At 37.4% G+C, this 24,663-nt stretch overlaps 1 long non-coding RNA gene across 2 annotated transcripts in view; it reads right to left on the bottom strand.

Moving 5' to 3' along the window:
• The window catches only part of LOC129480684 (uncharacterized), an 87,981-nt gene that overhangs the window by 38,809 nt on the left and 24,509 nt on the right, over positions 1-24,663 (bottom strand). Inside the window, exon 4 of one of the 2 annotated variants that reach the window (XR_010120495.1) lies at positions 20,260-20,360. The exons of the other annotated variant lie outside the window; for it this stretch is intronic. This is a non-coding gene — a long non-coding RNA (uncharacterized lncRNA). Of the gene's footprint in view, positions 1-20,259; positions 20,361-24,663 lie in introns of those variants that run through there. 2 annotated transcript variants of the gene reach the window in all.

Below are 24,663 nucleotides of genomic sequence, written 5' to 3'. Positions count from 1 at the left end.
GCAGAAAGACCATAGGAAAAGTAGTAATAAAAAAACAGAGGAAATAATCCTTCCCTTCCTCAGCCCTAGAGTATAAATGATTAAGCATTGTAATTGCAGGGTTCTTTATGCTTTATACAGTAAAAATAACAGAGAACAAGGGTAACAAACACAGTTCTCTCTGAGCCAGTGGCATGCTTCCCTGCCTACCACATGTCCTAAGCCAAGACTTGAGATATAGGTGACTTGGCAAAGAAAAAGAAATAGCATATACTCATAGAAAGCCCATAAACCAGAGCAGATATTAACTTGAAAACCCAAGCAAGGGCCTACTACCCTTTTATTGGTTGTGCCTCTTGCCTCTATTGCCTTGTATTACCTCTGTTGGTAGTGATCGAGGCTGTGAACATGGTAAGGAAAAAAAGAAAGACTGCTAAAACTGGCTTGGCACTGAATCTCGTCACACATCATTACAGGTCCATGAGCACACAAGCAGAATTTGACTTGCCCTTTTACATATCTTCACTATAACCTTGTCACTTTCTTAACTGAATTTATGGATCTCAGGTTGGTTTTGTCTTTACTATTCTTTACTGAATATTTACATCAAATGGGTATTTGTTGCTGTCATTATTTTTATTGCTGATTTGCCAATTTGTTCAATGAAAATGGCCACAGCCAAATGGCCAAGAACAACTATGCAGAAATATTTGCTTTTCGTAAATTATATATCCTAATAACATGATAATGATATGCAACTGTTGAGTGCATTATATAACCTCTTATAAATGAATTTCTTCACTTCCAATTTGAATAGAGTTAAAAACGTATCAGTTACAAAGTTGTTATGAAGAAGATAATCAGAATTACCCAACTTGAAGAAAGTCATTTAATTCAGTGTCTTACTTCTATGCAAAAAGGCTCACAACTTATTAAAGACAAAGTTTATATTAAATTGCATATAATATACACATTGCATGTATATAAACACACAAATACTTTCGCCGTGGAAATCTACTCTTAAATACTGTTATTTAGGAATAAAGAGTTAAGGTCAAGGATTCTATAATATTGAAATAACCAAGATGTTCTATCAAACAAATAGATGAATTAGGGAAAGATTTTGAAAGAGGTTGGAATAGATTATGCAATAGTAGCTTATGTGTGTATTCAGAAAATTGAAAAACCATTTCCTGTCATTCAGGAAGAAGGGGTCATCTTATTCTAGTGAATAAAGTGAGCAAAGGATGTAGTTAAACCAAAGTGAACTGGCTATATTTCTAAAATTAACTCTTCTATGAGACCATCAAAATCCATGTTTGAAAAAAATCCTTCATATTTTCACTTATTTTGCTTTGATTACTCAAAGAGAGAAAAGCTGGTATCTGAGATCTAAAAGCAGATAAAAAACAAATTCCAAATGTTCAAATCTGAGCAACTTAATTCCAAATTTAGCTAATCCTGAGTCTACCTGGATGTTTGCCTTTTTAATTTAATTTTTTTTTAACCAGAAATACTGGTCTAGAATAATCAGGAAGCATAAATCATGAGAGCCAAGAGGGAAAGCCAGAAACTTGCAGCTGGCACAACTGATCTGGTCTTGTCAGTATAAATGACCATGACATGTTGATTCCAGTAGGACCTGAGGCCCCCAGAGTAGAGGCATGATGGAAATTGTGCTTTGGTGGAAATAGCATGGAAATTCAGGTAAGAGAATTCACTTGAATTCAGTTTCTGCCTCTTTCCAGTTGTGTTAGTCATGACTCCTGAAGGAAGTTGCAGAAATCCAACTAGAACTAGCCTAGGCAAAAGAAAATGAGACATTTATTGGCTCAGGAAAGCAAACTGGCAGAAGGACAAAAATACAGTTGTCACCAAGGACAACTGGACCTGGGGTAGGAATGCTGCCGGGTTTCTCTCTTTCATTGCCATTTTTGTCTGTATGTCAGCTTCCTTCTCTAGGACCAGAGCTCTCAAGGTACCTATCACAACAACTTTCAGTTGCCCCTGCCTCCCCTGTGAACAGCTTCCCAACCAGCAAAGAGGAGTCTCTCCCTACATCACCATCCTCCATCCTTCTTCTCCTCCTAGTGAAAATGTGAGGAAAGATTCCAAATGACTAGGCTCTCCTCTTGCATTCAAGTCCTGGGTCAGGAGGTTTGCCGTAATTAGTCCAGCTTCTGTCAGATGGCCACTCTGAGGTCAGTCAGTGTAGCCCAGGAGATTAAGGTCACATAACATGAGGCGGTTTCCAATCAGTCCAAATGCTGGAGGTTGGGATTGGGGAGCAGTTTCCTACAATAAAGGGGTTAGCACAGATAATATTTCTGTGAGCAAGGCAGCCCTGGTGATTTGACTCTGCTACAGTAGCTGCTGGCCTGAGGCCAAGTTACTTTAACCTCCTTAGTTTCCTAAACTATACAATTGGTAAATTATAATATTTAACTCAGAATTATTGTGAGGAGTTATTAAATTAATACATGATAAAGTACCTTAAAAACACAAAATACTTACAAATGAATATATTTTCAGTTTTTTCCTCAGATTAGATTCAGATATATTTCTGGAATCTGGTGTGAGCCAGTGAAGAACTGCTTTTCCCTCAGCCTCATTTTAAGCATTAGATGCTGGCCAGTGAATTTATCAGTTAATAATTCTTTGGGAAAGGTTCTAATAATTAGCAGGTTATTTGTAGCAAGTATACCAGATCAAATGTAAAACGATATGTTAGCAAGAATTAGGTCTAGCAATTTAAAATATCAAACCTGAAAGAGCAAGAGTTTATTCTATCTCATCAGAAAAACAGCCATTTCTACTCCATAATCTGATATCTAAATTATGGACTACTCCAAAGAAATGTGTTTTCCAGAGAATGTAGCTGAATACTTATCTAGAATAGGAAAGTAAATTTTACTTAGTGTTCCCTACTTGAAGCATTCTGAGTCCTTTCCTTAATACTAATTTATATATCATGTGGGAAGGTGGCAACAAAAATTCCATGTTGTTGAAAAGGAAACAAAGGTGGAAATATTTAGCAGCTCACCTGCAGTGGTTAGCGACATCACTCAAGTAATGACACCAAGTGAAAAAACCTTCTCTTCCATCCCCAAATTCAGGACTTTCACTATTTCTTGAATTAATTGACTGTTCTTAATTCCATAGCATTCAACTTTGGAATTGAAATACGTGGTATTTGATGCAGTTCATAAAGCAGGCAGGTAGCTCTCCGTGTGTGTAAGGCCTCCTTAAACTATTAGCTTCTGTTGTACTTCCCTGCCTCGTGCAACTTTTCTCTGGTGGGAGAAGGTCAGGGTTGACACTGAATTTCTCAGTGTCAATCTCACCTACTTTATCCCACCTGAAGCTATTCTTAAGAAAATAAAGCAACCCTGCCTCATCCTTGGCACACTGAACACAAACTCCAATCTCATCTCCTCTGGGATGGCCTCTCTGAACTCTCAAGCCTGGTCAGATGATCCTCCTTTGGGTCTCAAAGTATACTGGGCTTGTCCCTTGTCTATTTTCTTCAGCATGTATGTATCTTCAGTGCCTAACAATGTGCATACTATTTATTAATCAACAAATATTTATTGAGCATCCACAACATATCAGGCTTTATTCTAGTAGTTGTAGAAGTTGATACTTGAAACATGAATGAATGAATAAGATTCCCAATTCCATCTGCAGGTGGGATTAGGAACCAGTCATATACCGTAAGTTTGGGCTCTCCCAGGCTGATCAGGTTATAATAGTTTCCAGTAACCTCCACTGTTCTTGTCCAGCCATTATAACTGGGCCTTTCTGAAATTTTCTACTAGTTCTTTAAGCACTTGTTTATGGCTAGAATTCTGCACCCTGATCCACTTGGCAAAAAAAGAGCTTTTGCTTATTTCTTGATAGTCTCCTTCTCCTAGGGGCTGTGTCTAGCACAAGTGTTATGAGCCACCTGAACCATGATGCCTCTACTCACTGAACTTCAGCACAGCCCCACCCATTGTCTACAGTGGCCATTTCAATGTCCATTATGCCTAAACCTCCTGGGTCACCACTGCGACCTCCCTCTCAAGAGACTATCTCAACTTCCATCGTGTAGAGTAAATAGAAGATATTAGGTACAAACATCCTGAAATTTGTATCTGTACATCTTCAAAATTATCTGCCCCTATACCTATTGTGTCCTTATTTCCTATTTTCATTATGGAAAATGTCTCTCCTCTGCTGGAAAAAAATTAAGCTCCCAACCTTAGTTCTGGATCCCATTCCCTCCCTCTGTCTCTGGCTTTGAAACACAACTTTTATTTGAATGTATAAGTAAGTTCCTTATAAATTAGACCTATTAACTTTTCATATAGTACCTAAAAATTCTCTGTAGTAGTTGAGAAGGTAACAAAGCAATGTTCCCAGCAAAAGTTTTTATAAACCAGAGTTTCTCCACCTCAGCACCGTTGACATTTTTTATGGGATAACGGGAAGCCGGGGTGGGTTGTGGGGAGCTGTCCTGTGCATTTAGCATCTCTGGTCTCTATTCACCAGATGCCAGCAGCACCTTACTCCTTAGGTTGTAACAACCAAAAATGTCTCCGGACATTGTCAAATGTCCGTTGGGGGGCAAAATTACTCCTGATTGACCGAGAACCACTATTACAAGCAATTAGAAAGCAAAATATAGGATTTGAGAGCAAGATCAGAGGCTTTAGGTATCTGGATACAGAATCAACCTGAATTGTGTTTTTGAGTTTGAATGCCATTAACAATAAAACTTTAAGGGTCAAAAATATACTACATAGTGAAATTGTGGTAAAGAATCAAATGATTAAAAATTCAGCTAGGGGTCTAAGATAAAGTTATGAGTGCTAATGAAATAGCAGATTGAGCATAGAAAGACCTTCATTTTGAAAGATAACATAATGATTAAGAGTTTGATCTTCTCTATTTGTTCTTTGTATAGGAAGCTTTATTGTAAGAAAAAGGACATTACACAAAGCTGTGAAGTGATCCAATTTTTCACAAAATTCTCCAGACGAATGCCTATAAATATCCTCCTAAAAACATTATGAATTCCATATTCCTGATAACAATTGTTACCTCCTACTCTGATTTGTAGAAAATTAAGGCACAGAATAAGAATACAGGAACTTTCAAATAGTATAATAAAATAGAGTACGTTTCTTATAATTTAAAATGGTTCATTACTGTGTTGCCCCGCTTACTTCATTTACACATACTGGTACTTGCTTTGTATACTAATCAATAGGTTAAAAATGTTAGTGGTCACTCCTACTAAAAGTTAGGCAAAGGATCATTAAAAATACATATAAAATAACCCTCATACTAATCTTATTTCCATGAAAAAGTTCAATTTCATGTTTAACACGTCAACTCATTAATTTTTTCCAGAAAGGGAAACAACTTGATAATAACAGAATATGTTGTGGTTAAGAGTGAGGGATAGAGTCAAACTGTGGGGGTTTGAATGCCAGGCTCCCTCTCTTCTTGCTGTGTGACTTTGGGAAAGTCACTTACCTTCTCTCTGACTACACCACACAATTAGAAGAAACAAAGCATGTGGAAAGTATAGTGTCCAGCATGCCCATAACTATCACCATCATCATCATCATTATCATCATCATAAATAACCAACCCTACCCACTAGCCACTGCATAGAGGCTAACCAACATACCAGTCAAGGACAGGGTTTTTGGATCTAGCCAGAGCTTGCTACTGAGAATAATGACCAATAAATATCAGCTTCCTTCCAGATGCACATCTGAGGCTCATTATTATCTGCTTCTGGCATGGTTTTAAAAGTCTCTCAGGAGCTGGCTCATAGTTGATTACTATACCCATTGTCAAAAAAGGAATTATCTGGAAATTAGCACATTCTTCTTCAAATAATATGATCTCGGTTTTTTTTTTGTTTTTTGTTTTTTGTTTTTTGAGACGGAGTCTTGCTCTGTCGCCCATGCTGGAGTGCAGTGGCGTGATCTTGGCTCACTGCAAGCTCCGCCTTCCAGGTTCATGCCATTCTCCTGCCTCAGCCTTCTGAGTAGCTGGGACTACAGACACCTGCCACCACACCCTGCTAATTTTTTCTTTTTTGTTTTTGTATTTTTAGTAGAGATGGGGTTTCACTGTGTTAGCCAGGATGGTCTCGATCTCCTGACCTGGTGATCCGCCCGCCTCAGCCTCCCAAAGTGCTGGGATTACAGGCGTGAGCCACCACGCCTGGCCTTTGATCTCATTTTTTAATTAAAAAAGTAATATATAAGAAAATGTACATTGTAAAAAGAGGTAAAGAAAAATATATAGAAATAGTGATCTCAATTCATTTTACATTGATTGGATATCTACTATATACAAGGAGGGATTTTGTTAGGCGTTAGAAAAAAAAGAAAAAGATGAATATAATACAGTACTGATTATCAAGCAGTAGAGATATAAAACATATATTAGATACCAAATTCCACATCAGAAGTATGAATTAAGAGCTATAAAAACACAGAGAAGAAAGAGAAAATTATATAAAATATAGGAAAATGGAGAATTTCCTTGGTTTTTAGGAAGGCATACATAGGACTACTAATGGTAGGATACAGATGAGGAAGATTGAGTTTCCCATCACACTCAGCTAAAGGTCCTCTTTTCTCCCCCTCCTTAACAACCACAATTTTTGTATAGGAGATATAGTAAATATCAAAGAAAGCCATTAGAATAACCAAAAAAATTACAAAAGGCAGCATGCTGAGAAGCACATGTGAAAAAGAGGACTGGCCCATTCACTTTACAAAGTGAAGGATTTTTACGGGGTGATTGTATACATGGGACCATAACACCAACCAGAAAATCCACTGTCACCTTTATGCTCCAGTGCCCACCTCTTACCACATGAATGAATGTGGTCCCAAACTCAAGGCCCAAACTTTCTGTAAGACCATTGAGGTTCTCATTATGCTTGGAATAGCTCCAAGGTAATTAAGGTAAAAAATAAATAGACCAAGTTTATGTAATTTCATGAACTAACCTTCCCTTCATTTTGTGGTCTGCTTCACTGTAGGCAAAATTCAACTCAAGAATAAAGAGCAGCAAATGTTTTCACAGTGTGTCTACCCCTGGTTGCCAGCCAGAGCCATGTTCTCAAGCCTAAGAGTGTAATGCTTTGGCTTGCTTCAGAAAGAGAAAATCAGCAAAATAATTCTAGTTTTGTATCTACTTTCTAATCCCCATCTTCACTTATTTGCCTTTCTATGTATCTCATTTATGCATTTTCTCCAATACTTATTTTTCAGATTTCTAAAACAACCTTGAACATATCTATTGTCCTCTCATTCAGAGTAACCTATGGAAAAGCACCATGCCTAGAGGGAACGTGGCCCACTGAACCTAAATAGCAACTTGGAAAGGCTGGTTCTGGAACAGAGTAAATCTAGAATTTGATTAATACACCGTGTGTAGCACAGCAAAGTGACGAACTTCTAAAAGGTATTGTGAATTTGGAAAAAACAAAGCAGAAGGGATAAATTGTCCTAGTTTATGATATTATCACAAGTAGTTGTAGTATTATGAAAATTAAAACTAGTCTCATTGAACAATAACAGATACAGACAACTAGGGATCAGTTTCTGGAATGGCCTCTAATAAAATCAAACGCAATTTTCTATTCTTCTCCGATTCACATTTAAATTTATTCAAGAAGATTAACAACAACAATAGTAACAGGTGAAGGAAGAGAAGAGTCTAATTTCCAAAATATTCATTTTGAAGAACTGCAGTTTTTGAAACTGATCTGGTAAGACTGGATCTTTTAGTTCCCACCTAAAATTAAAATCAAATGATCCAACAACTCCTCACTCGAAAGTCAGGTTTGGGATCATATACAATACGAATAGTAAGTGTCCACCTTAGTTTGCACTTTTCCATGATTCAGTAAAAACTCATTTTAAAAAATGTCACATTTCATTTCTTGCCTCCTCTACCCTGTGAAGGCACTGTAGAGTTACTATTTATAGAAGTAGGAAGATGGTCTTATGGAAAGAACACTGGACAGATCTAGATTTTTATCCCGACTTTACCCTGCAAACTTAAACTAGTAATTTAATCTTGTTGAATCTAATTTTCTCATTTTAAAATGGGGACAAAAGGATTTTTCCTTGCTTTGCTTGTAAGGTTTTCATGAGTATCAAATAAGATAACATATATAAAGTGCTTTTAAAAAGTATAATGTTTTTGTACACTCTTTACTAAAGATATGTAATGAGGCACTTATTATATTTTATTCATCTATTTTTTCAAGCTATTTTAAAACACATACATATGCTTAATTATCACAATATACTATTTTATCAATCTTTTAAAGTAACCAGCATACACTAAAGCAGGTTAAGCTCATGGACTTTTAAGTCAAACTGCTGCTTACTAGGGCAAACCTCTTATTCTACTTCTCAGTTTCTTAATCTATAAAAGGGTATATAATACTAGTACCTACTGTTAGGACTAATCGGACTGTTGTGCATATTAAATACATTAAAATCTGTAAGGTACATAGAACAAGGACTGTTGTACAGTAAACACTGAAAAATTAGTTTTTCTAAGAATAATAACAATCTGAAAAGATATGTGAATCAGCTGGCATCTTTATCACCAGAGGAGGTAAATTTACATATCAGACCATGTGATACATGTACTATCTCGGTGGGGACAGTGGGGGGGATGTAGTCACCTGTTTCTCTTAAATCCACTTATATATTCTATCCAAAAAGAAAAGATCACAAAAACCTTGAAAGCTTAACTACCTTTTTTTTTTTTTTTGCCATTGTTCTCAAGAAAGAAAAAGGATATAAACAATATGACTCACTAGCAAGTGAGAGGATGTAGCCAAACTCCATATTCCAGGCTTCTACTTCCTGTAGGTGGCTAACATTTTGATCTCACAATGCTTAGTCATAAGAAAATGGAAGCAATGGTTAAAGACATTAAATGAGAATGTGTTCTCATAGTTCCTATTCCAGAGATCCAAAATAATTTATTATGCCTGGAAAAGAGCCAAATAGCCTCATGGTCTTCATGGACACAATAGAGCCCTGTCTTGAGAAACATCTTAGGTTTGCTCTTTATCTTATCAACCTGTGTTTCAACAACCGTCAGCTAAGTTCTGAAGACATGACTGGGATATCAGTTATGCTTCTTACTGAAAACTCTAATTGTTTTGCACCATTTTTACCCCTGTATCAAAACACAGTAAAAAGTTACCTTCTCTATGGTAACTAAGCAACAAAGACTTATTTTTTCCCTTCTTAAGGGTTTCATGAAGTTACATTTTTTATCATTTAAGACTAAAATCCTTTCATTTTTCCTAAATAATCCAAATAATAACTAACACTAATTACTCTCTGGGTATTACTTTTAGTGTCCTTCATAAACTATCTCATTTAATCCTCACAACAACCCTATGGGTCAAGAACTGATATTAATTCTATTATACAGATGAGAAAACTGAGAATCATAGATGTTAAATAATTTGCTCGTGGGGATGCACTCAGCAAACATGAAAGCTGGAATTTGAGCCCAGGTAATCTAGATTAAGAGTTTATGCAGATGTATACATGAGTATGAACCTCATGAAAGAGATAAAGAGCTAAAAAAATCAATAAGGCTTGGTGACTGCTTAGATGTGGTTGGAGGGGATAGCTATGAAACATTCAAATAAAAGATGAAGAATAAGGGAAAGTTTGGAAAGGAGTGAAATAATGAGTTTGACCTTGAACATGTAATAAATTATTGAACAGCTATGTAACAGAGTGATTAAATCAAGAACTATTAATCTGTCTTCTCGTTAGGGTCCTGGAGGAAAAATCATATTTATTTTTTAATTATAAAAATTTAAAAATATATTCTATCTGTTTAAAGACACTTTTAAAAAGTAATAATGTCTAACAAAGAAAAGCAAAATTATTTATATTTCTTCCACAAGGACAATACCATTATGTAAAAAATATTTATTGTATTCATATATACGCATGCATACACACACACACTACATAATAGTATTCATATTAGGAAGTTCATGATTTGTTTTTCTCATTTTCTAGCAGCTAGCATAGGGCTCAGTATGTATGAAACAGTAACAAATATTTGTTGAGTCAATGAATGATCCCACATCTAGACCCTTTTCCTCCATTTCCCCAGCTACTATGTTAAAATCATTCTTCCGTGCTATTCTAATAATCTTCAGTTGGTCCCATTGCCTGTAGTTTCATTTCCCTTGAATTCATTCCCTGCATTGCTGTCACAGTTATATTATTATTATTATTTATTTATTTATTTTTCGAGACGGAGTCTCACTCTGTCGCCCAGGCCGGAGTGCAGTGGCATGATCTCTGCTCACTGCAAGCTCTGCCTCCCAGGTTCACGCCATTCTCCTCCTCAGCCTCCTGAGTAGCTGGGACTACAGGCGCCTGCCACCACCCCAGGCTAATTTTTTGTATTTTTAGTAGAGACGGGATTTCACCGTGTTAGCCAGGATGGTCCCGATCTCCTGACCTCGTGATCTGCCCACCTCGGCCTCCCAAAGTGCTGGGATTACAGGAGTGAGCCACCGCACCCGGCCCACAGTTATATTATAAAATGAAAATCTTCCTACATTTTAATCATGAATCTTTGATGGCTTTTATTGCCTATGAAATAAAATGCAATTCCTTATCACTCAAGAGTTTTTCCAATTCAGTCCTAATCTGCTTTTCAGACGCGCCTTCTGTGATTCCTATCTCCACCCCCATCCTGTATCAGGCATCAACCTACTCATTAGACCATTTACAGCTCTTGAAATATGCCACGGAGCCTCACTCCTGCACCTCTACTCATGCCCCTCCTTCGGACTGAAATATCCTGTCCCAGTCTTCCCCATCAGCCAATTATTTGATTCATCCTTCAAAGACAAACTAAACAAAAACAAAAACTCTTCTGTACTGTCTTCTTCAATCCCTTTCCCTATTTTCCAGACAAATTAATTGCTCTTTCTTGTATTTCCAGAGAAATAGTCCCTACAGTTACAACTACAGTTTTGTAAAACTGCAGATCCCCTGACCTCTTGCTCAGAGACATTCAGATTCAGTAGGACTCGGGTGGAGACAGAAATCTGCTTTTTAAACAGCACACAACATCCCGGCCTAAGCAATGCTACTTCAGAGCCAGACTGAACTCTGGGTTGCTGAGCATTAAGCATTCTCCTTAAAGCCTGACTCAGAATCATGCTAGTAACAATCAGAAGTAGAGCACGCTGGGATCCATACTTTCAGGTATTAGCAAAGCCAATCATTGTTTTTGATATGTTCTATGGGTATGCAGCCTGGGGAAGTAAAATCAAGCTCTGCTTCTTCACGTTGTTCAAACTAGCAGGGAAACAGAGGGATGGAAAACATAAGGCAAGACAAAAGCACCCTGTTAAATATAAATAAAAAAAGAAAGGAAAGGACATGAGGCACTTAAGTTGACCTCTAAGTTGCCTCTAGAATATTGTGCTCATGGAAAACAAGGGAGGAGGTAAACTAACACAATGGAAGTAGTTATGAGCAAATATAATTTGGAGCCATAAAGGGCCTTGGCTGGTCCAAATCATCACAACAATTTTCCTAGAATGGCGTCAGTAGCTCTAACCAAGTCATTTTGAACCAAATTCTTAAGATTTTTCTCATTAGCAAAGATATGTGACTCCTTTTGAAGATTTCAGTTCAAAGCAACTCTGTAAAATCCATCCGCTTCTCTTTTGGATACAATATGCTCATTTAATGAATAAGTGCCCAGAGAAGAAAAGTGCATTAATAGTTAATCTTTAGAATCAACAGCTTTAGAGACAGAAAGACTGTTAAAAGATCTGCTAGACCATTCTTCTTAATCGTTTTTATAAGAGTATATGTGGAAAATGATATTAGTATGACATATTGGGGTAATGACATGAGACTACTAGAAACTCAAAGTGACTAGCAGGAGCTCAAGTAGCCCCAGACAACACCTAGGGATCAAAAAGATTAATACATCCTAGAACATCTATAACACATATTACTTGGGAAGATATAACTGATAAACTAATGCAATTCCAGATGAGAAAAATCAAGCCCTACAGAGTGGCATGACACTCCAGAAGCTAACAGCGTCATTTAGTCGAAGAGCTAGCTTTGGGTTTTCACGTGCCTCATAACAGTGATGCCAATCAATTTGCCATTGAAAGTTCATCCATTCTGACAATTGTTGGAATCATTTCAAGAGATTCACAATTCATTAAGGCACTCAGCATTGGCAACAAACTGAAAAAAATGGTATCTCCTACAAATATCTGTACCATTTTTCAACTGTATTTAAATGCAAGTTGGAAAAATAAAAGAAAAATTCATGTCTTAGATTATTGAAAAAAATGTTAGATAAAATATTAAAAGCTCTTTTAAAATGAATGGAAGAGGCTCTCAGGCATTAAGTAAGAATCCAAATTTAGGGAAATAAGTGAGCACTGCAGCAACTGGGTTCCCTGGGAGTACCTACACATCCAGGCTGCTGGGAACTTTGCATTTGCAGAGAGCAGAGAGTTTCGTTAGTGACCACCAGCACAGAAGCCATGCGCAGGAAGGCCAGCACATGGAAAAGAGTTCACTAGAACAACATAAGTAAACAAATGACCTCTCACACAGGAAGGCAGCAAGCGAAAGAGTCTGGCAGAGATTTGACTGTGGGAGAAAAGGCTCTCCTGAAAATCTGTACCACTGGAAAGTCCAGACATGAATTTAGGATCAAAATTTGCACTGTTTACATGGTAAGGAAAATTATAAGCTGAAAGTTTTCCTTTCTGGACTCATTTTAAACTAGTTCCAGACCTGTAATGTCTGCAGACATGTGGCAAAAAGAAACACAGATTTTCCCTAGAGAAATGAATCCACGCCGGGCGCGGTGGCTCACGCTTGTAATCCCAGCACTTTGGGAGGCCGAGGCGGGCGGATCACGAGGTCAGGAGATCGAGACCACGGTGAAACCCCGTCTCTACTAAAAATACAAAAAATTAGCTGGGCGTGGTGGCGGGCGCCTGTAGTCCCAGCTACTCAGGAGGCTGAGGCAGGAGAATGGCGTGAACCCGGGAGGCGGAGCTTGCAGTGAGCTGAGATTGCACCATTGCACTCCAGCCTGGGCGACAGAGCAAGACTCCATCTCAAAAAAAAAACACACACACAAAAAAAGAAGAAATGAATCCACAACCTTGGTATTAGAAAAGTGCAAAGGATTGTGTTTTATTGCGAATACAACTTCAGAATCAATTTTAAAAAATCACAAAATACAAGTGAACTAAGCCATTGCATGCAAGTGTCACAGAAATAATAAACAACAGAAACTTGAATATTGGAAATGTACAAATATAGGGAATATACTATAAATTTTTTAGAAAAATTATATGTTTAAGGAAAAAAATTTTTTAAAAAGGAAGGAGGTAAAACTATGACTAATCAGCAAGAAATCAGGCAGAATTTGAGGGCAAAGTTCTCCTAGAAGTAAAAAGTATAATAATTAAAAGTAAAAATTCAATGTAAAGGTTAAATAACTTAGATACAATGGAGTAGAGAATTAATAAAATGGAATGTTCTTCTGCAAAAGAAGAAAAAGAATAAAGCAATAGAGATAAAAAGATGGAAAATATTTTAAAAGAGTTGAAGATACAGGAAGAATAGAGTGAGAAAGTCCAAAATATCTAATCAAAGTTTCAGAAGGAGAACCAGGCAAATTTAACCAAAAAACAAAAGTAATATGACCATAATTAATATCAGTCAAAATATTCTTTAAAGGAAAAAAATACTAATAAGAGAACTCTATAAAAATAAAGAATATAAAAAAAAGAGATCACATTTGTAAATTTACATTGTTTAATATCATAGCCTCAAAATAAATTGCATATAAATTTTAAAACCTATGGAGAAATTGACAAATCCACCAACACTGTGGGAAATTTTTAATACATATCTCTTAGTTATTAATGCATAAAGTAGCTAAGGAAAACCAATAGGATGCAAATAATTTGAACAATAAAATCAACAACTTTGATTTATTTGATATACATATACAGACACTTGCATTTAGTAATTGGAAAATATACATTATTTTCCAACACACACAAAAAAAAACACTTGCAAAAATGGGCTGTGTCTTAAATTTTTCAAAGAACAGGTATCATACAGAACATATGTTATGACCATAATGTAGTTACATTAGAAAATGTGGCAGGGATTCTGATTCTCCTTTCTGGGCTAGGCATACAGTTAAATCACATTTTCCCCCTCCTTGTATTTATGAGACTTAGCTCTGTCCTTATGAGTGTGGGCAGAAGTGACACATGTACTTGCAGGCCTGACCACAGAATATCCTGTGAAATCTTCCATACTGTTCCTTCCTCTTCATCAAAAGCACACAGGGATACTTGTTGAGAATGTTGGCAATCTCAAAGGGAAGGAACTTGCTTTCTGTGTCATATATAGAAACATTTATGTTGGACTTCGAATGAATAAGAAATAAACTTGTATTGTGTTCAGCCCTCTCAAATTTGTTTTTTTTTTTTTTTTTTTTTTTTGCAGCTGAGAGCTTATCATGAAAACACATAAATTAAAATAATAGCTAAAAATAATTATTTCTGTTTGCAAATTTTTAAACACAATTCTGGTGATTCAGGAGTTAGACAGAAAGGTATCATAAAAAATTTTAACTACCATAACTAAACAATAAATGAACCCAGTGAAAGTTGGAAAAGGAAAATAATATCGAAAAGAACAGAAAGCTATGAAATAAAAACAAATGTCAAGTAGAGAAGCAATAAAATGAAATGTTGGTATTTGGAAACACTAACAAACTGAACAAGCCTCTGGTAATATTGAATAAGGGAAAAAGTGACGAAGTAAAAATAAGCTACTAGGAATGAAAAGTGGGAGTACTGCAGGTATAACAGAGATTTTTAAATTAATAAGTGAATACTTTAAAAATTAGAAGATAAGAGAGACACTGATTGCCCTTTGTTCTGGACTGTCTTATCAGGGATGTCTGTATAGTGAACAGCCTCAGACAATATGGTATCTTCTTCTGCAGCAAAGGGCAGTTTAATTTGTTGTCTAATATAAAGAAGGTAGTGTCTCTTTCAGAGCAAAAGGCAGGTATACTTACTGCCCAATATAAACAATTCAGTTTCCCCAAGTTCAGAGTTCTCCTATAATGCAACCCATTACAGTGTATATACAGGCATCCATCCGAGCCCATCTGCATCACCCCCATGGGACTTAAGAGACAAGAACTGATGCTAATACCAAACTCACGCTGCTTGCTCTTCCTTAAGTAAAGTCCTTTATCTCTGACAGGAGTTCATGTCTTCTTCCAGCATCGTGGAACTCCATCCACAGAGCTAACGTGTTGGTTTCCTAAGCAGGGTAAAAATTTCAGCATTTTCACAGTTCTTGACCTTGACAACATGATTCTAAAATGTATACGGAAGAGCCAAGATAAACCAAGATCTTCTTATAGAGGAAGAACAAGTGCTAGAAAAGATGGACAATTCAGTAATTAAGCTAGGACAACTGTTATCCATGTGAGTATAAAATTAAATTGGATTGCCGGGCATGGTGGCTCACGCCTGTAATCCCAGCACTTTGGGAGGCCAAGGCGGGTGGATCACGAGGTCAAGAGATCAAGACCATCCTGGCCAACGTGGTGAAACCCTGTCTCTACTAAAAATAGAAAAATTAGCTGGGCATGGTGGTGGGCGCCTGTAGTCCCAGCTACTTGGGGGGCTGAGGCAGGAGAATCTCTTGAATCTGGGAGGCAGAGGTTGCAGTGAGCCAAGATCACACCATTGCACTCCAGCCAGTGACAGAAGGAAACTCCATCTTAAAAAATAAAATAAAATAAAATGAAATTGGATTGCAACTTCATACCCCATACGAAATTAATTTCAGATGGAGTAGAATCTTGAATGTGAAAGAGGAAAACTTTGTAAGTTTTGGAAGAAAATAGAATAGAATATATCTATGACCTCAGGTTAGGAAAGACAGAAAAAGCATCAACCATAAAGTAAAAGATTGATATACTCAAACACATAAAAGGTTAAACTTTTGTTTCACCCAGGGATTTTTTTTAAGTGTTAAAACAAAGTTAAAAAGGCAAACCAGAATCTGAACGAAGATTTTTGCCACACAAATAGCTAACAAAGGATCAGTAACCAGACTATTTATCAATTCCTTAAAAAATCAAGATGAAGATGGCAAATAACCCAATAGAAAAATAGACAAAAATAGGAATAGATATATTTTAGAAGAGAAAATTTGAATGAATGTCCCAATAAACATTGGAAAAGAACATGATGTCACTTTAGTAACCAGAGAGATACAAATGAAACCACAATATACCAGTTTATGCCCACGTGGTTGGTAACAACACTAGAGTCTAACCTACTCTCCAGGTGAGAAAATAAATTGGTACAATCATTACTATCTATGATTTTAACACCTAGGTTAATTCTCTAGAAAAGCTTTTGCACGAGTTTCCAAGAGACATGTACAAGAGTGTTAGTAGCAGCATTGTTTGCAAAGTCAAAAACCAAATGTCTGTCAATAAGTTATTGGATTATTAAATGTGATACAGCATATTCATAGAATGGAGAACTAAACTGTGGTGAAAAATGAGTAAACTACAGCTACATATTACATGGATGGATTTAAAATTTTTTTTTCAGTGAAAAAAAGTTGCTGAAGAATACTTAAAATATGTATCAGTGGGTATTTCTGGGGAGAGACAAGGAAACAGCAGTAGACCCAAGGGGACAGATAATGATCTTCAATGGCATCGATAATATTCTATTTCTTAAGTTGAGCAATGCTTTCAAAAGTATTCATTTTAAAATTATACTTTGTAACTTACATATAACTCTCATATATTCATAATAAAATGGGGAAAAGAGACCATTAGAAGAGAAAACTATTTCTAAATGCATAGGCTATTTACTAAATAAGCAAGTTTTTTTTATTTTTTATTTTTTTTTATTTTTATTACACTTTAAGTTCCAGGGTACATGTGCACAACCTGCAGGTTTGCTACATATGTATACATGTGCCATGTTGGTGTGCTGCACCCATTAACTCGTCATTTACATTAGGTATATCTCCTAATGCTATCCCTCCCTCCTCCCCTACCCCAAGACAGGCCCTGGTGTGTGATGTTCCCCACCCTGTGTCCACGTGTTCTCATTGTTCAATTACTACTTATGAGTAAGAACATATAGTGTTCGGTTTTCTGTCCTTGGGATAGTTTGCTCAGAATGATGGTTTCCAGCTTCATCCATGTCCCTACAAAGGACATGAACTCATCCTTTTTTATGGATGCATAGTATTCCATGGTGTATATGTGCCACATTTTCTTAATCCAGTCTCTCATTGATGGACATTTGGGTTGGTTCCAAGTCTTTGCTATTGTGAATAGTGCCACAATAAATATATGTGTGCATGTGTCTTTATAGCAGCATGATTTATAATCCTTTGGGTATACACCCAGTAATGGGATGGCTGGGTCAAATGGTATTTCTGGTTCTAGATCCTTGAGGAATCGCCACACTGTCTTCCACAATAGCTGAACTACTTTACAGTCCCACCAACAGTGTAAAAGTGTTCCTATTTCTCCATATCCTCTCCAGCATTTGTTTCCTGACTTTTTAATGATTGCCATTCTAACTGGTGTGAGATGGTGTCTCATTGTGGTTTTGATTTGCAGTTCTCTGATGGCCAGTGATGATGAGCATTTTTTTATGTGTCTGTCGGCTGCATACATGTCTTCTTTTGAAAGTGTCTGTTCATATCCTTCACCCACTTTTTGATGGGGTTGTTTGATTTTTTCTTATAAATTTGTTTAAGTTCTTTGTAGATTCTAGATATTAGTCCTTTTCAGATGGGTAGATTGTGAAAATCTTCTTCCATTCTGTAGGTTGCCTGTTCACTCTAATGGTAATTTCTTTTGCTGTCCAGAAGATCTTTAGTTTAATTAGATCCCATTTGTCTATTTTGGCTTTTGTTGCCATTGCTTTTTGTGTTTTAGTCATGAAGTCCTTGCCCATGCTTATGTCCTCAATGGTACTGCCTAGGTTTTCTTCTAGGGTTTTTATGGCTTTAGGTCTAACAGTTAAGTCTTTAATCCATCTTGAATTAATTTTTGTATAAGGTGTAAGGAAGGGATCCAGTTTCAGTTTTCTACATATGGCTAGCCAGTTTTCCCAGCACCATTTATTAAATAGGGAATCCTTTTCCCATTTCTTATTTTTGTCAGGTTTGTCAAAGATCAGATGGTTGTAGATGTGTGATATTATTTCTGAAGGCTCTGTTCTGTTCCATTGGTCTATATCTCTGTTTTAGTACCAGTACCATGCTGTTTTGGTTACTGTAGCCTTGTAGTATAGTTTGAAGTCAGGTCACATGATGCCTCCAGCTTTGTTCTTTTGGCTTAGGATTGTCTTGGCAATGCGGGCTCTTTTTTGATTCCATATGAACTTTAAATTAGTTTTTTCCAATTCAGTGAAGAAAGTCATTGGTAGCTTGATGGAGATCGCATTGAATCTATAAATTACCTTGGGCAGTATGGCCATTTTCATGATATTGAAAATTGGCCCCATCTATTTTAATGGGCCCTCCGTCTTCTGAATGAAGACTTTTCGGCACCAGAGATCTATGAAGCTTTCCCAAAACTTATTGGATCAGCTGGTCACTTGTCATTGGTCAAAACTTTAGAATAAATGTTTCCCCAAATGCCCAGAAATGCAATCCTGTTGTTTACAGAGATCCTCAATCCTAATTCTACAATGAGGCTCTTAGTTAATTCTGACTTGGGGACATCCAGAAGTTAACCTTGACACCTAGAGAGGCTGTAAGACCCAGAAGACAGGGTCACTGTTTCTTCCACACAAACTTGGCTGCTCTTTGGAATTCTCTGGGGTGTTTTTACAAATACTAAGGCTTGTGCCTCATTTCCCCAGTGTCTGATTTCACCGACTTGAGGTGTACTCTAGGCACTGAGACTTGTAATAGCTGCCCCTGGCGACTCTAAGGTGCAGCAAATGTCGAAGACCACGTCTTGGCGACGCCAGGTCCCTGGCTGGGCTGCGATCGAGACCGCATGGCCCACTGAAACCTCCCCGGACTGGTTAGCGCGGGAACAGCACCTCTGGGGCATCTTTTCGTCCGGAACCTAAATAAGCAAGTTTTTAACTTCCGTAATTGCTTAGTAAACTTGGTAAAGGACAAACTCTTAAGTGAAAAGTTCTTCTAATTCTGTTGTCTGAGGGGCAGAGTTAAATTTATCTGGGCCTTTCTTCACACAGAGGGCATTTTCTTTTTTCTTTTCTTTTTTTTTTTCTTTTGAGAGGAGTCTCGCTCTCTGTGGCCCAGGCTGGAATGCAGTGGCGCAATCTCAGCTCACTGTAAACTCCGCCTCCTGGGTTCACGCCATTCTCCTGCGTCAGCATCCAGAGTAGCTGGGACTACAGGCGCCCGCTACCACGCCCTGCTAACTTTTTGTATTTTTAGTAGAGACGGGGTTTCACGGTGTTAGCCAGGATGGTCTCAATCTCCTGACCTCGTGATCCTCCCGCTTCGGCCTCCCAAAGTGCTGGGATTACAGGCGTGAGCCACCGCGCCCACCCACAGAGGGCATTTTCAGTTGCTATACCTTATTGCAGGCGAGGGCACAAGGAAAGACTTGCCTGTTGGGAGCGGCGTGTCTTACACCTTAGGAAGAATCCTCAGCTTTACTTTCCTGTCTCTCCTGGAGCTCCCTCCTACCCCCTAGCTGAGTAGGCCAGCTTTTGGTGCAAAATCTCCCACATTGGCAAAGTTCCTGCATATGCTGTGCAGTATGTGCCTTGAATAAAAATCCTGAAGATTAGGTGGTTCAGGCTGCATCATCCCAAAGCAAAGAGCACCTCTTTGAAGCTTACCTGCCCTGAGAGAGGCCTTTCGACTAGTGGTTGATGGTATCTGTACTTACTTTACCATAGCTCCAATTACAGGATATTGTAATTATGAGATAACTGATCTGTATTGTTTTCTAAAGTTAATCCGTATCCCTGATTTGCAAGAGATCAGAGACTGGATGTATTTCACTTTAGTGTGCCCAGTGTATATAGTGTCTGGCACGGGGTATGTAAAGGATTTTTGTCCAGAGGAGTGGAGAGACAGTACTTACAGATTTTATATTTCAATCCTAGGTTTCCAGAATGATTCCAGAGATTCATGGCTTCTTTGTAAATTTTCTGCACACAGGAAGTAGAATCTGCCTCAGAATCAGCTAAATTTGTTATTCAGGTCTTTCTCTTTCCTTTGCTAATGGCTTCATTCCTAAAACATATTCATTTGTTTTCACAGCAAATACAAACTTCGCACCCAGTGTGCATAAGGTAACAGGCGTTCCAGTAGGAATAAGAGACATGTCGGCCTTCAAGCAGTTTTAAACTTAATGGAGAAATATTAATTCCCCATTAATATTAATATGAAGTTTAGACCCTCATTCAAAGACCCTCATGTAAACAGCAGATACTGTAATGCCAGACTATCTAGGTTTCAGTTGTGGCAACATTGCTCATGAGCTGTGTAACCTAAGGCAAGGAAAATTACTTTGTTTTGTTTGTCTCTGTTTCCTTACTTATACAATGTAGGTGATAACAGTGTTTATCTGGAGTATTGTGAAAATGAAAGAGTCAATGTACGTGAAACACCAAGAACAGTCCATGACACATCATAAGTGGTATAGAAATCATAGCTGCTACAATGAAGAAAACAGCTTGATGGGAATGGTGATGGTGGTGATGATGGTGATGGTGGTGATGATGGTGGTGGTGATGATGATGCTTCCCTCTATAGATAGTCATCCTTCAGTATCCACAGGGATGATTCCAGGACTCCTTCCCCCACTTGTATAATAAATCCATATATGTTCAAGTCTCTTATGGTGTACTATTTGCATATAACCTATGCAGAGTCTCTTGTATACTTTAAATTATCTCTAGATTACTTATAATACCTCATACAATGTTAATACTTACAACAGTTGTTATATTGTATTGGTTTTGTGTGTTTTTTTATTGTTATATTGCTTTTTTTTATTTTTTAAATGTATTTTTGATGCAGGGTTGGTTGTAGATTTGTGGATACTGAACCCACAAATTCAGAGGGCCAACTGCATACATATTTCCCTGTCCTTAGACTCAACCGGGATCTTCTGATTATTTGCAAAATAGTCCCAGAACCCCAGTGTTCTAGTCAATAAATTATCAGAATGAACTGGGGAGATTTTTTATAACATATCCTCATCCACCAATTTGTTCAATATAAATCCACTCGTGGTTTACAGAAATCCCAAACTCAGAATTCCCTTGAGCTGTCTCATCAGTTAGCTAATGGGTCCTTGCACAAAAGGATGAAAAGTAAAAAGGAAAAAACACGAGATATTAATAACATTTTACAATTGTTATGGTATAAAAATGTCATAACATCAAATTTAAGCCAAAAAATAAAACAAAAAGGAAAACAGCAAAAGAGAAAAAGAGGGAAGAAAGTATTAGAGTGATTAATGAAAGTACAAATGCAATACCTACGAGATAGAAGTTTCATGTACAGATAGATTCACAGATTTCATTTGTAAAAGTGCTGGATACAATTGATCCCTTCACAAACATTCTCCTCTAGCTCATGATATGGTTTAATTAAAACCAGGAACAGTTTTTAGCCCCCTGATCTTTGCTGCTTATAGTCATAAGGAATTGCAACCTAGCTTGGTACCTAAATAAACTGAAAGCCTGATTTAGTAGTATATTCTTTTGTAACAAATGGCTGAGTCTCAGCCAATCACAGAAGCTGAGCTTCAACCAATCACAGATTGATACCTGGTCAGACCATGCAGAAATACAGCAAACTGAGAGCTGTAACTAATCTAGCTATTTCTGTACCTCACTTCTTTTCCTCTATCTGTAAATACTGCCTGTCCACATTGTCGAGCAGAGTTCTCTGAACCTCTTCTGGTTCTGAGTGTTTTCCTATTAGAGAATTGTTCTTTGTTCAATTAAACTCTGTTAAACATAATCTGTCCAAAGTTTTTCTTTTAACAGAATGAACTACTGTATAGTAAATAGGCAAAACTGAAATAATCCTTTTGAAAGAAGACATTTTTCCAACAGTCAAATAGCAACAATAAATTCATTCAGGTTCTCAGAGGTACATTTGCAATCAAGTCATTTAGATGCTTTCAAAAGAAAAAAGTAAACCTAAAACTGAGATATTTTAAGAAGAAAAAAAGACAATTCCTTTGCCTCGGTCAGTTTTCTCTAATCCTTGTAGAAGCTTATTTTCTTCCCCACTACCCCACCACCCCATGCACCTTATTGCCAAAATATCAGTGCATACTTATTTGTTAATCATACGCCTTCCTCTTACTAATACCACCCAATTCCTTCCTTTCCCATCTGGCCTTGCTTCTTCAAGAAGAAAAACTTTCTTGAGACACTCCTCCCCCTTTTTAATGTAAATCAATCAAACTTGCCCAGCTTCTTTGAAATCTGCAGTTCTCCTCATTACCCTTATCAGATCAACAAAAACCACAGGCTTTTTTGTCAGCTGCCCAAGGCTCACAAAACTCCAATCTCTTTAAGAACTGGAAGTCAAAGGGAAAGCTGTGAATATTTAAAACGTTTTCTTTTAATGCAAGTCGCATGCTCTTACGCAACTGTATTCTCAATTGGACTATGAATTTCTTGAAAACAGGAACCATATTTTCCTCATTTTTATAAATGCCCGCCATAGGTATGCCCTAAAGAGGCCTCTTGAGCCCCAATTGCATGTACTGCCTACTGCATGTACCATCTATGGGCATTTCAGCATTTTATTTAGAAGGAGCCTAGAGAGAAATTTGAGGGAAGAGGGTCTAGGTAGGAAACTAGTCTTGAAGCAACACTCATATGGCAAGCAGACTATGTTCTCTTTGATTGCATGCTTATTCCATTTATTCATTCATTTCATTTATTAAAAAATATTGCCCAGGTGCGGTGGCTCACACCTGTAATCCCAGCAGTTTGGGAGGCCGAGGTGGGCAGATCATGAGGTCAAGAGACTGAGACCATCCTGGCCAACATGGTGAAACCCCGTCTCTACTAAAAATATAAAAATTAGCTGGGCGTGGTGGTGCACGCCTGTAGTCTTAGCTACTCGGGAGGCTGAGGCAGCAGAATCACTTGAAACCGGGAGGCAGAGGTTGCAGTGAGTCAAGATTGCACCACTGCACTCCAGCCTGATGACAGAGCGAGACTCTGTCTCAAAAACAAAACAAAATGAGACAAAAAAAAATTACATGTCAACTATGTGTCAAACACTATTCTTGGTGCTAGGGAATTCAGCAGAGAACAAAACACGCAATGATCCATACTTTCATTAATATGACATTAATATGTTAGATAGTGATAATTATTATGAAGAAAAATAATTCAGGGAAGAATAGTGAGTTCTGGGGTGGAGGTTTTTGATTTTTTAAAGTGGAAAGTCAAGAAATGCACCACAGAGAAGGTGGCATTGAGTGAAAACCTCAAAGTGGTTTGAGAGAGAGTGGTGCAGATATCTGGACAGTGTTTCAGGCAGAGAAAATAACCTGGGATGTCTGAGAAAAGCAAAGAAGCTGGGGCTACTGCAGTAAGAGCAAGAGAGTTAAGAATAGGTGTAGCCAGAGAGTTATCAGAATATAAGATTGCGTAGGGCATTTTTAGGCCAATATAAGGACTGGCATTTTTAGGTCATGAAGAGAACTGGCATTTACTCTGCCTAAAATAGGAAACCACTGGAGCATTTTGAGCAGAGGAATTGAACTGTCTGATTTAAAATTTTAAAAGGTTCTGGCTACCTTGTGAGAAGAGACTGAAGTAAGATATGCATGGAAGTAGATCATCAGTTATTAGGTTATCACAATAATCTAGGCAAGAGAGATGGATCAGGGTGATAACAGTAAACTTCGTGAGAACATTTCAGTTGCAAATATATTCCAGATTTACTGACCAGATTTGATAAGGAATATAGAAAAAGAGGAAAGAACAAGAGATGACAGAGTGTAGGCAGAAAAGAGAAAAGGTTCAAAGACTGAGCCCTGCAGTATTTCAACATTAAGAGCTTGAATTGCAGAATAGGAACCATCTCAAGGCTTTAAATATAAGTGCTGAACAATCTCAAATTTATATTTCTATCCCAGATTTCTCTAAAATTCAAGTTGTAAAATCCAGTTGGTTACTTTATGTCTCCACTTGGAAACAAGTTTTGAAGCAGTACTCATATAGCAAGCAGAGTATGTTCTCTTGTATGTTTTTCCATTTATTCATTTCTCAATGATGTCCCATTTAGACATCTCAAAATTAATGTTCACATTTGAGTTTCTGACATTCTCTCCAAAACTCAATCTTTTTAGAGTCTTCCAAATCTCAAAGAATAGCAACTCTGTCCTTCCCATTGCTCAGGTCCCCAAACTTACAGTCATTCTGCCTCTCACATCCTAATATCCAATCCATCAGCAAATCCTATTGGTTCTGCCTTCCAGAAGCTGACCACATCTCACCACCTACACACGCACCAGGGCACGTTGAACCAAGCCACCCTCTATCTTTCCTAGATT

This window comes from Symphalangus syndactylus, chromosome 4, assembly GCF_028878055.3.
Source record: "Symphalangus syndactylus isolate Jambi chromosome 4, NHGRI_mSymSyn1-v2.1_pri, whole genome shotgun sequence".
In the NCBI taxonomy this organism is placed as follows: domain Eukaryota; kingdom Metazoa; phylum Chordata; class Mammalia; order Primates; family Hylobatidae; genus Symphalangus; species Symphalangus syndactylus.
Note: the sequence above shows the minus strand (reverse complement) of the source record. Positions and strands in the feature narration are given on the sequence as shown.